This window comes from Dermacentor albipictus, unplaced genomic scaffold, assembly GCF_038994185.2.
Source record: "Dermacentor albipictus isolate Rhodes 1998 colony unplaced genomic scaffold, USDA_Dalb.pri_finalv2 scaffold_15, whole genome shotgun sequence".
In the NCBI taxonomy this organism is placed as follows: Eukaryota; Metazoa; Arthropoda; class Arachnida; order Ixodida; family Ixodidae; genus Dermacentor; species Dermacentor albipictus.
Window position 1 is genome coordinate 1 of NW_027225569.1, and position 15,000 is coordinate 15,000.

At 57.4% G+C, this 15,000-nt stretch overlaps 2 non-coding genes across 2 annotated transcripts; one reads left to right on the top strand and one right to left on the bottom strand.

The window, feature by feature from the left end:
* Nucleotides 1-1,108: 1,108 nt before the first annotated feature.
* On the bottom strand, nucleotides 1,109-2,923 carry LOC139051914 (small subunit ribosomal RNA). The gene has a single exon (XR_011509599.1). It is a non-coding gene; the product is annotated as a small subunit ribosomal RNA (ribosomal RNA).
* Nucleotides 2,924-12,013: 9,090 nt separating this feature from the next.
* LOC135908050 (U2 spliceosomal RNA) lies at nucleotides 12,014-12,202 on the top strand. The gene has a single exon (XR_010566179.2). It is a non-coding gene; the product is annotated as a U2 spliceosomal RNA (small nuclear RNA).
* Nucleotides 12,203-15,000: the final 2,798 nt, after the last annotated feature.

Here is a 15,000-nt window from a genome sequence, read left to right on the forward strand (position 1 = left end):
CACGCGTTTCCGCATGACCGCTGCTGATCCAACAGCCTACTCGAGACGAAAGACAAGAGCTTGGCGCGCGCGTACTCGCGCAGCTCTCCAAAGCCACTCGGCCAGTGCCAGGGACGGCTCTCTGCGCCGGAGCCACAACAAGTCTACTTGAGGCGGAAGACGAAGCCAGCAAGGGCCTGGCCGCAAGTGCGTTCGAATACGGGATTACAGTCCCTCGTCTGTCCGTACTTCCTCTTTCGACGTGCGGCGCCTTCCCAAAGCGCACAAGTCCGCAAACCGCAGAACGCTTCCGACGTAGCAAAGCCGCGTTTCCTTCGGTACTTCGCAGCAACGCCGCCTTTCCCTCGGCGGCGGGCAAATAGCCTGCAGACGTCGTCGCATTGAACCGCGAACTCGACACCTCGCGCGTCACGAGCGGGAGCCGACCGGCAGCCTCCGGCCCTTTCGGGCGCGGTGGAATTTGCCGCGGAGGACGGGAGAGTGCTTTAGGCCACGGTTCCTTCCGTACTTGGCAGCCGCACCCTCAATACCGCCGGTTCCATGACCGACCGAGCGCCGCACCGTTCCTTTAGTACTTGGGCAGCAACAAAGTCGGGTCGTTACTCCACACTCGCCGCAGGAAGCGACCGGCAGCCGCCAGCCTTTTCAGACTCGGCAGCGTTTGCCGCGGAGGACGGGAGAGCGCTCGCACCACGGTTCCGTGTGTACTAAGCGGCAGCGGCATTAGCTCTCGACCGTCAGTTCCTTGACCGACCGCACGCTTCGCCGTTCCCCTCGTACTGGGCAAGAGCAGCAGGTCGGGTCGTCTTACTCCCATTCCGCGCAAGAGTGCCGAGGCGGACTTCAGAAAGCCCACCCAACAGTGTGCGTTACGCCGTTTCTACCCGCGGGCGCGGCCAAGCCAACCGTCCAAGGTTGCAGCCGGCGTCCACTGGGCGCAACAAATTTGGCACGGGGCGCCCTTCGAAATTCGGGCAATCCCCGGCATGTTCGGGTATAGCCGTCCCCGCGTCCAAGCGGGGCCAGCGGCGGAAAGCGTCGGGCGCAGCGAGCTGCTTCACCCACACGGGGTAGAAACAATGGCGCTCGTCACCCTCGAACAATCCGGTAATGATCCTTCCGCAGGTTCACCTACGGAAACCTTGTTACGACTTTTACTTCCTCTAAATGATCAAGTTTGGTCATCTTTCCAACAGACCGGCGCAACCGAAAGGCCGCGCCGGACATCGGTCCGAAGACCTCACTAAATCATTCAATCGGTAGTAGCGACGGGCGGTGTGTACAAAGGGCAGGGACGTAATCAACGCGAGCTTATGACTCGCGCTTACTGGGAATTCCTCGTTCAAGGGGAACAATTGCAAGCCCCTATCCCAATCACGAAAGAAGTTCCACGGGTTACCCAGTCTTTTCAGACAGGGATAAAGACACGCTGCTTCCTTCAGTGTAGCGCGCGTGCGGCCCCGGACATCTAAGGGCATCACAGACCTGTTATTGCTCTGTTTCGTGCGGCTAGGAGCCGCTTGTCCCTCTAAGAAGGTTGTAAGGTGCTGGGAACCCCGCACCTATTTAATAGGCTAGAGTCTCGTTCGTTATCGGAATTAACCAGACAAATCGCTCCACCAACTAAGAACGGCCATGCACCACCATCCACCGAATCAAGAAAGAGCTCTCAATCTGTCAATCCTCCCAGTGTCCGGGCCGGGTAAGTTTTCCCGTGTTGAGTCAAATTAAGCCGCAGGCTCCACTCCTGGTGGTGCCCTTCCGTCAATTCCTTTAAGTTTCAGCTTTGCAACCATACTTCCCCCGGAACCCAAACACTTTGGTTTCCCGGAAGCTGCCCGCCGAGTCATTTGAGTAACTCAGGCGGATCGCTGGTTGGCATCGTTTATGGTCAGAACTAGGGCGGTATCTGATCGCCTTCGAACCTCTGACTTTCGTTCTTGATCAAAGAAAACATTCTTGGCAAATGCTTTCGCAGTAGTTCGTCTTGCGACGGTCCAAGAATTTCACCTCTAGCGCCGCAATACGAATGCCCCCGTCTGTCCCTCTTAATCATTACCTCGTATTCCAAAAACCAACAGAACAGAAACGAGGTCTTGTTCTATTATTCCATGCAAGTTTATTCAGGCGACTCGCCTGCGTTGAGCACTCTAATTTTTTCAAAGTAAAAGCACCGGCCTTCTCGAGGCACACAATGAAGTGCACCAAGAAAGGACCGGCATGATGTTCAGTCCGAGCCGTCGCATCGGGTAGATGCACTACTCGTCTGGAACTGAGATCCAACTACGAGCTTTTTAACCGCAGCAGCTTTAGTATACGCTATTGGAGCTGGAATTACCGCGGCTGCTGGCACCAGACTTGCCCTCCAATTGATCCTCGTTAAAGGATTTAGAGTGTACTCATTTCAATTACGGGGCCTCAAAAGAGTCCCGTATTGTTATTTTTCGTCACTACCTCCCCGTGCCGGGAGTGGGTAATTTGCGCGCCTGCTGCCTTCCTTGGATGTGGTAGCCGTTTCTCAGGCTCCCTCTCCGGAATCGAACCCTGATTCTCCGTTACCCGTAACAACCATGGTAAGCAAGTAACCTACCATCGAAAGTTGATAAGGCAGACACTTGAAAGAAACGTCGCCGGCTCGTGGCCATGCGATCAGCACAAAGTTATCCAGAGTCACCACACAATACGGGCCGAAACCCGATCGATCTTGGTCTAATAAAAGCACCCGTCGCCCAAAGGGCTTCAGGCTCACTGCATGTATTAGCTCTAGAATTGCCACAGTTATCCAAGTAGGAAGAAACGATCTAAGGAACCATAACTGATTTAATGAGCCATTCGCGGTTTCGCCTTATTTCGGCATGTACTTAGACATGCATGGCTTAATCTTTGAGACAAGCATATGATTACTGGCAGGATCAACCAGGTAATCGTTCAACTGCGCGTCCCGCCTGTCAAGCAGGCCGGACGCCGTTTTTGCGATGCCGAGGCCACCTTCAGGCGCCCCAGCACGCTTCGTTCTTGCAAAGAGTAGCACTTTGCACAGTCCGAGACGACGGCGTTCGAGCTCGCTACGGCGCCCTCCCCGAAGGGCCGGGTATCGCCACGCGGCAAGAAGCACGCAACATTCTCGATAGACTGGTTGTGTCGACTCGATCACGGCTTGCGGTTTCTCTTGAGCCCGCAGCACAGGTGGACCGACCGACACTTGCAACGTAGCCGAGACGGCAAAGCCGCCAGGCGACGGGTCACGCCCGCGCCTTCGGCGCTTTCGCATTTGACTCGTCCGAGGACGATGCGGAACACAACTCGATATCGTGGAGAAAGCGTCGTCCGACAACCAGCCCCTAACGCATCAAGCGGATGAGGCTGCAGACGTCAGCTGTGGGATCCACGGGAGCGATACCGGGGACACGCTTGACGGGCACGAAGCCCGCCGCATATCAAACACCCAGGTCGCTTTTGGGGGCGACTGCTCTCTGGGACCCCCATATAATAGCAGCGATAAGTTCCCAAATCTCCATGGGGCCGTACTCGTGCCACTTTCGACGAGCGTTTGGCGAAAATCGTGCCGCCTCGCAGCGCCGCGAGCGAGATGGAAAGCTTACGTCGGCAGCGCAATGCCGAAGTCGTGAAAGCGCATCGCGTCGACCGAATGCGCGAACGGCAATCTCTCGCCTATGGACAGCGCGGTTTCCAGAACAATCGCCTTTCTGTGCCCCTACGGGGCCGCACGCTAGCGCGGCCCTTTCGCCGTTTCCGAGCACGAGTGCGACCGGCGCGGGCGGCGTGCTCGACACCCCGGCTGACGCCGTTTCGGACTTTGTCTCTTCGCGCGCTCGCGCCAACGCCGCGGCAAAACGACGACCTCTGCGCGGTTCTTTCCCGGTTCCCGGCGTGCTATAGTGCAGCCAGCCGGACGGTGGCGACGACTCAGTCGCGGCCGTGCGGTGGCTTGTACGCCAAAGTTGCGTGACGGGCGTCGAGCTCCCGCCGCGGCCCGGCTCAGGTGGTTTCGGACTTCTGTCTCTTCCGAGCGCTCGCGTCGTCGTGGGCACGATTCTCGAGTGCGGAGCGGTGCGCGGACACCACCACGAACACGCGCAAGCCGAAAACGGCACTACGGTACAACGTCGGCCAGGGCGGTACGGCCCCCTTATATGAGCAGCGATAAGTGACCAGATCTCCACGGGGCCGTACTCGTGCGACAAGGCGGCGTACTGCGCCGAGCCGAGCGCCAATATTTGGCCTTGGCACGGCCGATTTGAGCTCTCGCGATCGCCGCGGTACCGCCGCTCACCGATTCAAGGCACGCTAGCGCGGCCCCTTCGCCATTTTTCGAGTAAGAGTGCGAAAAGCGCGCGCGGCGTGCTCGTCGCCCCGGCTGACGTAGTCTCGGACTTAGTCTCGCTCACGCCGCCCCGGCTGACGTCGTCTCGGACTTAGTCGCGCTCACACCGCCCCGGCTCACGTGGTTTCGGACTTCCGTCTCTTCCGAGCGCTCGCGTCGTCGTGGGCACGATTCTCGAGTGCGGAGCGGTGCGCGGACACCACCACGAACACGCGCAAGCCGAAAATGGCACTACGGTACAACGTCGGCCAGGGCGGTACGGCCCCCTTATATGAGCAGCGATAAGTGACCAGATCTCCACGGGGCCGTACTCGTGCGACAAGGCGGCGTACTGCGCCGAGCCGAGCGCCAATATTTGGCCTTGGCACGGCCGATTTGAGCTCTCGCGATCGCCGCGGTACCGCCGCTCACCGATTCAAGGCACGCTAGCGCGGCCCCTTCGCCATTTTTCGAGTAAGAGTGCGAAAAGCGCGCGCGGCGTGCTCGTCGCCCCGGCTGACGTAGTCTCGGACTTAGTCTCGCTCACGCCGCCCCGGCTGACGTCGTCTCGGACTTAGTCGCGCTCACACCGCCCCGGCTCACGTGGTTTCGGACTTTCGTCTCTTCCGAGCGCTCGCGTCGTCGTGGGCACGATTCTCGAGTGCGGAGCGGTGCGCGGACACCACCACGAACACGCGCAAGCCGAAAACGGCACTACGGTACAACGTCGGCCAGGGCGGTACGGCCCCTTATAAGAGCAGCGATAAGTGACCAGACCTCCACGGGGCCGTACTCGTGCGACAAGGCGGCGTACTGCGCCGAGCCGAGCGCCAATATTTGGCTTTGGCACGGCCGATTTGAGCTCTCGCGATCGCCGCGGTACCGCCGCTCACCGATTCAAGGCACGCTAGCGCGGCCCCTTCGCCATTTTTCGAGTAAGAGTGGGAAAAGCGCGCGCGGCGTGCTCGACGCCCCGGCTGACGTCGTCTCGGACTTGGTCGACGCCCCGGCTGACGTAGTCTCGGACTTAGTCTCGCTCACGCCGCCCCGGCTGACGTCGTCTCGGACTTAGTCGCGCTCACACCGCCCCGGCTCACGTGGTTTCGGACTTGCGTCTCTTCCGAGCGCTCGCGTCGTCGTGGGCACGATTCTCGAGTGCGGAGCGGTGCGCGGACACCACCACGAACACGCGCAAGCCGAAAACGGCACTACGGTACAACGTCGGCCAGGGCGGTACGGCCCCTTATAAGAGCAGCGATAAGTGACCAGACCTCCACGGGGCCGTACTCGTGCGACAAGGCGGCGTACTGCGCCGAGCCGAGCGCCAATATTTGGCCTTGGCACGGCCGATTTGAGCTCTCGCGATCGCCGCGGTACCGCCGCTCACCGATTCAAGGCACGCTAGCGCGGCCCCTTCGCCATTTTTCGAGTAAGAGTGGGAAAAGCGACCGCGGCGTGCTCGACGCCCCGGCTGACGTCGTCTCGGACTTAGTCGACGCCCCGGCTGACGTAGTCTCGGACTTGGTCTCGCTCACGCCGCCCCGGCTGACGTAGTCTCGGACTTGGTCTCGCTCACGCCGCCCCGGCTGACGTCGTCTCGGACTTAGTCGCGCTCACACCGCCCCGGCTCACGTGGCTTCGGACTTGGTCTCTTCGAGCGCTCGCAGCCAGGTCGGGGCCGACGCCGACGTCTGCGTGGGGCTTCAACGATTCCCGGCGCGACGCAATGCAACTGCGCGCAGGATGCCAGCGACTCCGCCGTGGCCGTGCGGCGGTGTACACGCAGAAGTTTCGTGAAGGGGTATCGAGCTCCCGCCGCCCCGGCGGACGTGGTTTCGGACTTTAGCGCTCGCAGCGATCTCGCGGCGATCGCTGACGTCTGCGCGGTTTCAGGTGTGCTACGATGCAGCAGTCTGCCGCACGACAATTTACGGAAGCGAGTGCATTCCGCCCCGGCGGACGCGGCAGCGGACTTTGTGCCTGCGGGAGTGCTCTTGTTGCTGTAAAATTTGAACGGGTGCAGCTGCGCGAAGCAAGTGTACACATTTTCTCTCTCTCTCTCTCTCTCTCTCTGCCTCTGAGGCGACTGTAATTTTAATTTAAATGCAATTGGAGGCGGGAGCAACCTGATGAGAGTAGGCGGACTTCGGCACACCTTGTAGTTTAGAAATTGTTTTCAAGCTTTGAGGACATACACAATCGCGCCATCTGCTTTCCCCGTCTCTTTGGCACTTCATAGTGTGTGCAGCATGCTCTGCATTCCAAAGAAACGCGCCTGTTTCTCCCCCTCTCTCACGTTCTTCTTGTCTTTCTTGCTGCTCTTGTGAGAAGTTGCTATGCTCTTTACTCGCTGTAAAATAGAATGCTTGCGCGAGCCAACAACTTGCGTGTCTTTCTTTTTTTTTGTTGTTGTTGTTTTTTTCTCTCTTCCCAAGACGTTTCTGCCATTATTCACTAGCTCTCGTTCTTAGTATGCAACGGAGCGTTAGCTCGCGCCATCTACCTTTCTTTCTGTATGGCGAAGGCCGTAGGTTTTCCTAGTTCCGCACACAGATGGCGCGGATGCGTTTTCGCGCCAGTTTCGAACGACCTCGCTGTACACATGTTTCTCATTTAAAAGTTTCAAAGGGGCTTGCGAAAGGGCGTGGTCCTTTTTTCTTGCGCAAGGCTGAGCTTTCCAGCTGTGCTTAAGCTATGCTAGCATGTGTGCGTATGTGTGTGTGTGTGTGTGTGTGTGTGCGTGCGCGCGCGCGCGTGCGTGCGCGTGCATATGTGTGCGTGTGTGTGTATACACGCACACGGTAAAGATGATGGGGTAGCGCTATTTCTTTCTTTCTTTCTTTCTTTTTTAACAACACCTGTGCTCCACATGGCGATCTTCCTGCCCTCTATGTTTCCGGTTGGAAGGAGTGCGCAGCCTTTTCTATATTTATTTTTTTTTTTTCATTCTCTTTCATTCGTACATGAGGCGCGCTACCTAATTCTAGCGGTCGAATCGACACGTTGCAATCCGTCCCGGCCTGTGCCGTATGAAAACTTTCAGTGGGCCTTGCGGTAAATAAAAGGAAATGAGGGAAATGCGCGTAGTGTATTACACTTGCGCACGGGCTTGAAACGAAGGCCTCAAAGAAAGCCGCCTTGAGCGGTCGCATTCAGACGGAAGTAAGCATTCCCCTTGCGCGTGTTTTCCGCTCGCCTGTTCCGTTTTCTACGAGGTTGCCTTCGTTGGTTTTGCCTTGCGAACAAGCTTGCGCTCGGGTCTCGTTTCTACGCGACGGCGTTTCGTTAACAGTGAAAGACTGAGGCGTCGCGAGTTGATTCGCGAGATAGAGAGCATAGAGTCTCTAGACGGGCTGGGTTTTATAAGATTGCCCACGCTGTTGCTGAGGTTACCAATGTCGCCAGGGCACCCACAAGGCAGTGGTACAATGGAGTGAAGTGAAAGACATCGCTTCTCGGCCTTTTGGCTAAGATCAAAGTGTAGTCACTGCAGCTGGCTTGCCCGGCCTTTGACACACTCATCTTTGTAGAGGCGCCCGGTTACCTGCTCCGGTCATAGCAAGGTCTTTCCCCTATCCCAGCCCTATCTTTCCAGGCCCTCGGCTCCCTGCTGCACTGCCTCCAGGACAGCCCGCGTGCTGCTACCTGGTGGCCCCTGGACGACCCACACCGGCCCGCTTCCTGGTCCTGCCGCTGCCTGGCGCTGCCTGCCGCCCCCCGGAGACTCCTGCCCCGCTCGGCCTGACCACTGCTTGGTGCTGCCTGCCTGCGGGGTGCCCGCTGGTCCTGCCGTCCCGACTGGTGCTGTGCTGGGGCACAACCGGCTGGCCCCTGCCTTCGCCATCGTCTGTCATGGGCCCGGCCCACTAGCTGCCACCCCTGGTGGCCCCCTAGCCTCCGGACCTGGCCTCCTTTAAGGAGAGCCGCCGGGTCCAGAAGGTAAGACCATACAATGGACTCTGGGGGCCACGGCCGCACGGCCCATGACACCAGTGAAGACGATGGCGACCCCATCACCCCTAGGCAGGAACGCCAGCCGGCCCGTGAGGATGGCACCCTCACGGTGTTCTTTCCCGTGCCCCAAACGGTCCGGTGCTGCGAAGAGGGCTGCCGAGCTGCCTATGCCGCGGCCAAATGGACAGCGCGGCGGCAGTCCCTCCAGCGGCACCTGGAACTCGAACACGGCACCAGGATCCGGCGCACCATCAACGTGTGCACCATCTGCGGCGAGACACTGGGGCTTCGACCAGCCTCTCACGCCTGCCTGGCTGCAGCCAACTTGACTGCCGCCCCCCCTGCTGCCCTGCCACACCAGTGTGGCAGTTGCCCAATGTCCTTCCCCACAAGGAGGGGCTTGGGCAACCACGAGCAGTGGCACAGGAGGGAGGCGGCACTGGCGGCCAGGCGTGATCTCGCCGCGGGTACTGCCACTGGTGCGTCAGAGCAGGACAGCGACAGCACCCCCGCAGCAGAGCAGGACAGCACCGAGGGTCCCGCTGAGGACCCTCCTGGAACACCAGCAGTGGCGACCGGGCAGGCCGCCGACCAGGAGCCGTCTCCCGTGGCACCTCGGGGAACACCCGGACACAGCAGCGATGGCGAGATGGCCGAGGCACCTTCTCCGCGGACGCCAAACCAGTCAGGGCGGACCGCGGCCTCGGCCTCCCCTTCTCCAACACCATCGCTGCCGTCCAACCGAGGCAGCCCGGGAGCACCAGTCTCCGAGGCTCACGAGCCGGCGGCCATGCAGGAGCTCTCCCCGGGCAGGGCAGAGGTGCAGGACCATGACGGAAGCAACCAGGACTTCGGGACCCAGGACGAACATGCTGGTACCACACGGCCAGAGGGCAGTGCGTGGACCTTAGCGGACGAAACGGCAGAGCTGCGGGCATTGAGCCGGTTGCCTGAGTCTGCTGGGGAGTGGGCACGGTTCGAAAACATCCTTGACCGTGCCATTGCAGCCGCAACCAAACACCTGCGGCTGCCAGTCGGGGACTCGCGCCAATCACGGAGGCGCGAGGTGAACCCCGACAACCCCCAGCAGATACAAACTCTCTACAGAAGGAACCGGCGCCGGGCAGTGCGGCTAATCACTGAAGGCCCGTCCCAGCTCTGTCCGATCGACCCCCACGCACTGCAGGACCACTACTCGAACCTCTGGTCACCAACACCCGTGGATACCAGCATCCTGAGGTCAAGGCTTCCAGCCACCGAAGAACTGGACTTGTGCCCCTTTACACCGGAAGAAGTCGCAGCCAAGCTCCGTAAATGCGAGAGTACAGCTCCAGGGGAGGACCGCCTCACGTACCACCACTGGAGGCAGGTGGACCCTGAGGGCAGGTTCCTGGCGGCGGTATACAACGTATGCCTCCAATACCGCCGCACGCCCCTGAGCTGGAAGTCGACGAGGACTATCCTGATATACAAGAAGGGCGACCGCGAGGACCCCACAAACTGGCGACCCATTGCCCTTGGTCGCACGATCGCCAAACTGTATGCCGGGTGTCTCACCACCCGGCTGCAGAGGTGGTTGGGCGACCATGCGGTACTGTCCAGGTGTCAGAAGGGCTTCCTGCCGCACGATGGGGTGTTTGAACACAACTTCGTGCTGCAGGGACGCCTGGATGATGCTAGGACAGGAGGTGGGGAGCTGTGCGTGGGGTTCCTCGATTTTGCCAACGCTTTCGGCTCGGTCGCCCATCAGGCCCTCGTCGACGCTGTCCGCGGCGCCGGCGCGGGGGAGGCCTTTGCTACCATCGTTGAAGACCTCTACCGCGCCAACACCACCTGCGTCGTGGCAGCAGCTGGCATTACGGAGCCAATCACCATCGGAGCTGGGCTGAGACAGGGCTGTCCTCTGAGCGGCCTGCTTTTCAACCTGGTGGTGGACCCGGTCATCCGTGCAGTACAGGGAGGCGATAGGCAGCACAACATCCTTGCCTACGCCGATGATCTGACGCTGCTGGCCGCGGATCCCGCCACCCTGCAGAGCCGCTTGGACCGTGTAACAGCCCTGTCTGCCCGGCTCGGGCTGCGACTCAACGCCGCCAAGTGCCGGTCTCTACACCTGTCTGGTCGCCACCCCGTGGGTACACGGCCCACCTCTTTCACCGTGGGTGGCGACCCGATTCCGGCGCTTGGCGACTTCCAGGGGCACAAGTTCCTGGGCCGTCCAGTGGGGTTCAGGGTGCTACCGGACGAGACGACGGTCGACGAGGCCATCCACCTGGGCAGAAAGCTGCTCTCCTCTATGCTCGCCCCATGGCAGAGGCTGGATGCTATCAAAACATTTTTGTATCCAGCCCTCAACTTTGCCATGCGGGTGGGCCTTGCCAGCAAGGGAGAGTGGCAACGCCTGGACGAGGAGCTCCGCCCGCTCATCAAGAAGACCCTGTACGTGCCAGCCAGAGCTTCCAATGAATACTTGTACGGAAGCTCACAGGCTGGCAGTGCAGGGATCCCACTTGCGGCGGAGCTCAGCGACATCTGTCGGGTGGATGGAGCCTTCAAGCTACTGACGTCGACCGACGTGGAGGTCCGGGAGCGTGCAGCAGGAGAGCTCGAGGGCGTAGTGTCAAGGCGGCTGAGACGACCCGCGAACACCGAGGACATGGAGGCCTACCTCTCAGGCGAGACGGAGGGCGACTTTCGGCAAACGTCCACACAGGTCCAGTCTGTGTGGACGGAGGCCCGCAAAGCCTCCCGTCGCCTCTCCGTCGCCTGGGAGCTGTTGGAGCATGGAGCCCGCATCAACTGCGGGGAGGCCTCTGTGTCAGCGAGGAACCGCCACAAGCTGATCAAGACCATCCGGGCGCTCCTCTCCACCGAAAGGGACCAATCTCTGCAAGACAAACCGAACCAGGGCAAGGCGATGGTGTGTGTGGCGGCCGACCCGGCAAACTCACACTTCATGAGGTCCGGCCGCTACACCCATTTCATCGACTGGCGCTTCATTCATCGAGCCCGACTAAATCTCCTCCCCCTCAACGCCACAAGACTCTGGGCACCCGCGGCGGACAAAAGATGCAGACGCTGCGGGTATGGGGAGGAGACACTGCCGCATGTACTTTGCCATTGCATGCGGCAGAGCCGGGCCATGACGGAGCGCCATAACACCATCGTCGCCAGAATAAAAAAGGCTGCTTTGGGTCGGTTTACAGTCATTGCGGAGAACCAGGTCGTAGGCAACACATCACTCAAGCCCGACCTGGTACTGGCCCGTGGAGAGGAGGCACTCATCCTGGACGTCTGCTGCCCTTTCGAGAACAGGCTGCAGGCGTTCCAGGACGCCCGGAAGGCTAAGGAGGAGAAGTACGCCCCTGTACAGCGTCATCTCCTCCGGCGGTTCCAGCGTGTGACGGTGGACGCGGTGGTCGTCGGCTGCCTTGGCAGCTGGGATGTGGGGAACGACCGGGTGATGCGCAGGCTGTGCAGTAGGTCATACCTACGGACACTTAAACGCCTGTGCATCAGTGACACAATAAGCGCCTCTACAAAGATTTTTAGAGCCCATGTCGGCACCTCTTAATGATCTTATGTTTTTAGAGAAGCGCCATTTTTTGCACTGTTTTACACCTTTACAGTTTTAGTCTTTTATTACTAACACCACTAACTAGTTTTTTTAGCCATTTGTTTGCGTTTTTAGATTATACACCTTTTATTCGTTTTCTCCTTGGTTCTGTAACTTGTATTTTTTGATGTTCTGTAACTAGCATGAATAAAAACTCTGTTCTTATCAGCTTAATATCTGATACGGGTTCTATATGGACCCACGATATTAAACCTATTTTTGGAAGTTGGCGGAGTGCTTGAAGCCTGCTTCACCTCCGCCGCAGGTCGGCCCGGTATTGCACTACCTCCGGGATCGGCCCCCGCTCACTTAGGTGAGACTTCATTCAATCAAAATGAAGAACACAAGCTCGAAGCGAGCACTCACGTGACACGCACCATTCCCATACTATACGCAACGATGCCGGTGTTTCTGAACGATTGTCTGCTGTAATGAGCCACTTGGGGGGGGGGGGGGGGGAAGGGTGATTAGCCGTGGGTTTTGCAATCAATGTAAGTCCCACTCAAAGCCAACACTGCATTTTGGAGTTCACTATCGCTTTGATCCGTAAACGACAGCAAGCTCGCCCTGCGAAAATCCGCTGCCCTAGTGGAAGAAAGGTTCCCTATGAAACAAAAATGGAGTGCCCGATTTCCGGCAACATTTTCGCTGCAGTGGGACCGAGCGCCTCGAAAACAAACTTGTCGTATGGCCAAGTGTGGCGAAATATATTCAAGGGTTCAGAGGTGCCTCAGCTTTCCAACCTGTATGTTATGAATACCTGTTGCTACCTTTTCGTCATCATCATCCTGCTGGCTACGACCACTGCAGGGCAAAGACCTCTCCCATTATTCTCCAAGCACCCCGGTCACGTGTAAGCCCGGTCACGGTCGCCGTCTAGTGCCTGCGCCCTTCCTAATCTAATCTGCCCTCCTAAATTTCCGCCACCCCGTGCTACGCTTCCCTTCTCTTGGAATTCAGTCGGTAACCCTTAATTGATGATCTTCCCCCCACATTGCATGCCCTGCGCACGCCCATTTCTTTTTCTTGGTTTAAACTAAGGTGTCATTAGCTCGCGTTTGTTCGCTCACCCCCCGAATCTGCTCTATTCTTATCCCCCGTAGCGCTACACCCATCATTCTTCTTTCCAAAGCTCGTCGCGTCGCCCTCAGTTACCCTTCGGTAATCCTTAAGGTCCTTCGTTGCGGCACTCGCGGCATCTTTCTCATTTAAATAAGGCTATTTCGTTCAGTTTTGGGGGAAAACTCAATGAGCTAGGCGCGATTGTGTCCCCGGCGCCGCTCTCAACAAGATGGCGGCGCCCAGGCTTTTTGCCTGGTGGTTCGGCTTGACGCAGAACACGCCTGCAGGGCAGTGAAGCCGCATTGAAGGGGCAACGAGCGGCGCAGTGAAGCGCATGCTCGGGCGAAAAACGCGAACATCAGCCAAAAATACAACCAAATGGCCAAATACGAATTTCCGTTATGGGAAATTGGAGTTCAGTTGGCGCGTTGCGCTCGCCTAAGGTAAAGAACATAAATGCGAGTGCCACATCAGCCAAGTCAATGCTGAGGATCGCGTATCATTTCTTATTTATTTTTCCCCTTGCCTCCTGGCCTGCGTGGCCCTAGCGCGCATGCCCACGAAAGTAATGCAATAAGGAAAACGCGAAATCATGCGGTGACGGCTGTATCATATCCATTGTGCGTGCTTTGTTCTTTTTGGACTACAGTGGTGTGCGTTATGAGAAAGTTTCAGTGACCAGCGAACCTATATTTAGAACCACATTTACGGTTACTGCTAACAAGCTGCGGGTAGGTGTTTTTTTTTTCTTTCTTTCTTTTTTTCGCTACCAACGATGGGTTATCGCAACCGCGATCGGTTGTGCTAGACGCGTTCTTGCCAAACGTTGGCTCTATACGCGACCCGTGACGCGTGGTCGGCACATTCAAGCAGTCCATTGCAAACCGTTCCAAGAAGAAGGATGCTAGCTCCACGTTCCGCCGGGAGCGCTAGTTCGAAGATTGTACTTTTAGACCCTCGAGGAAGCACCGCCATCCCACGTTTTCTATAACGCGCTAAGACTCAGAGCGACAGCGACCACTTGTCTTTGTCAATATCTCGGACACACTTTTTTTTTTTTCTTTAATCCAGATCGTCAGACGAGCCCGCGTTCACGCGCACTCGCTCTCTCCGATAAGCAGGGTAGCTCGGTTGGGGTGTTGTAGGGCCTCGCGCATGCGCTGCTGAGTTCGTCGCTTCGCCGGCCGGTCGACGCTGGCGCGGTACTGGTAATCAACTTCGACGGGCATGGTGAAACGTCACTGTGAAACGTCACGACTAGCAATGCAATGTGTTTGCGAGCAATCGGAGAAATGAGAGAGCCCCTGTAGATTAGTGGAAACGTTCCTCCAAGTATTACGTTTGCAATTTGCGCCTACGAACATGAACTAGACAAAGGAAATGATCTGTAGCCGCCTTCACTTCATAAAATTCCCGTACGAAGAAATTTGCGTGCGCACGTGATCTCCCGCATGAAACCAGACGATAGGTTAATTTTAGCCGTTCATTTCGATTTGCCGAATGTAAACCGGAACACTTTCTCCACGCGCTCTTGAGGTTTGAATGACAATCAATGACATGCTTTTTTTATATATTTTTGTTTGTTCTATCTGGAACCAAAAGAATTCAGAACGCCATTTCAATCTTAGATTCGATTCACGCCTTGCGTTACGTCACCCCTGGCATATCTGATGAACACGCTCTGCTGTTAAGCTTCATGATCACGGCATTAAAAGTCGCCACTTCCCGAACGTTTATCGAGCCGATGATGAACCGTATGCTGGATTCTTATTGTAATGAGTTTATAGAAAGTTTTATACTTCTATGGCTAGCTTCAAGGAAAGGAAAAACATCGCTCAGCATTGTATAACGCATAACAACAACAACGAAAAATCTGCAGGTTATTCATACTACAATGAGAACACTAGGAATACTGAAAAAGATGAAATCTAAACATGCTGCAAGGAGCCAACAAATGCAATTGAACCAACGAACTGAACTGCAATTATTTCATCAAGACATGCCCCGAAAAAACGTGGCCACTATCAATGCTCATTTCAAAGCT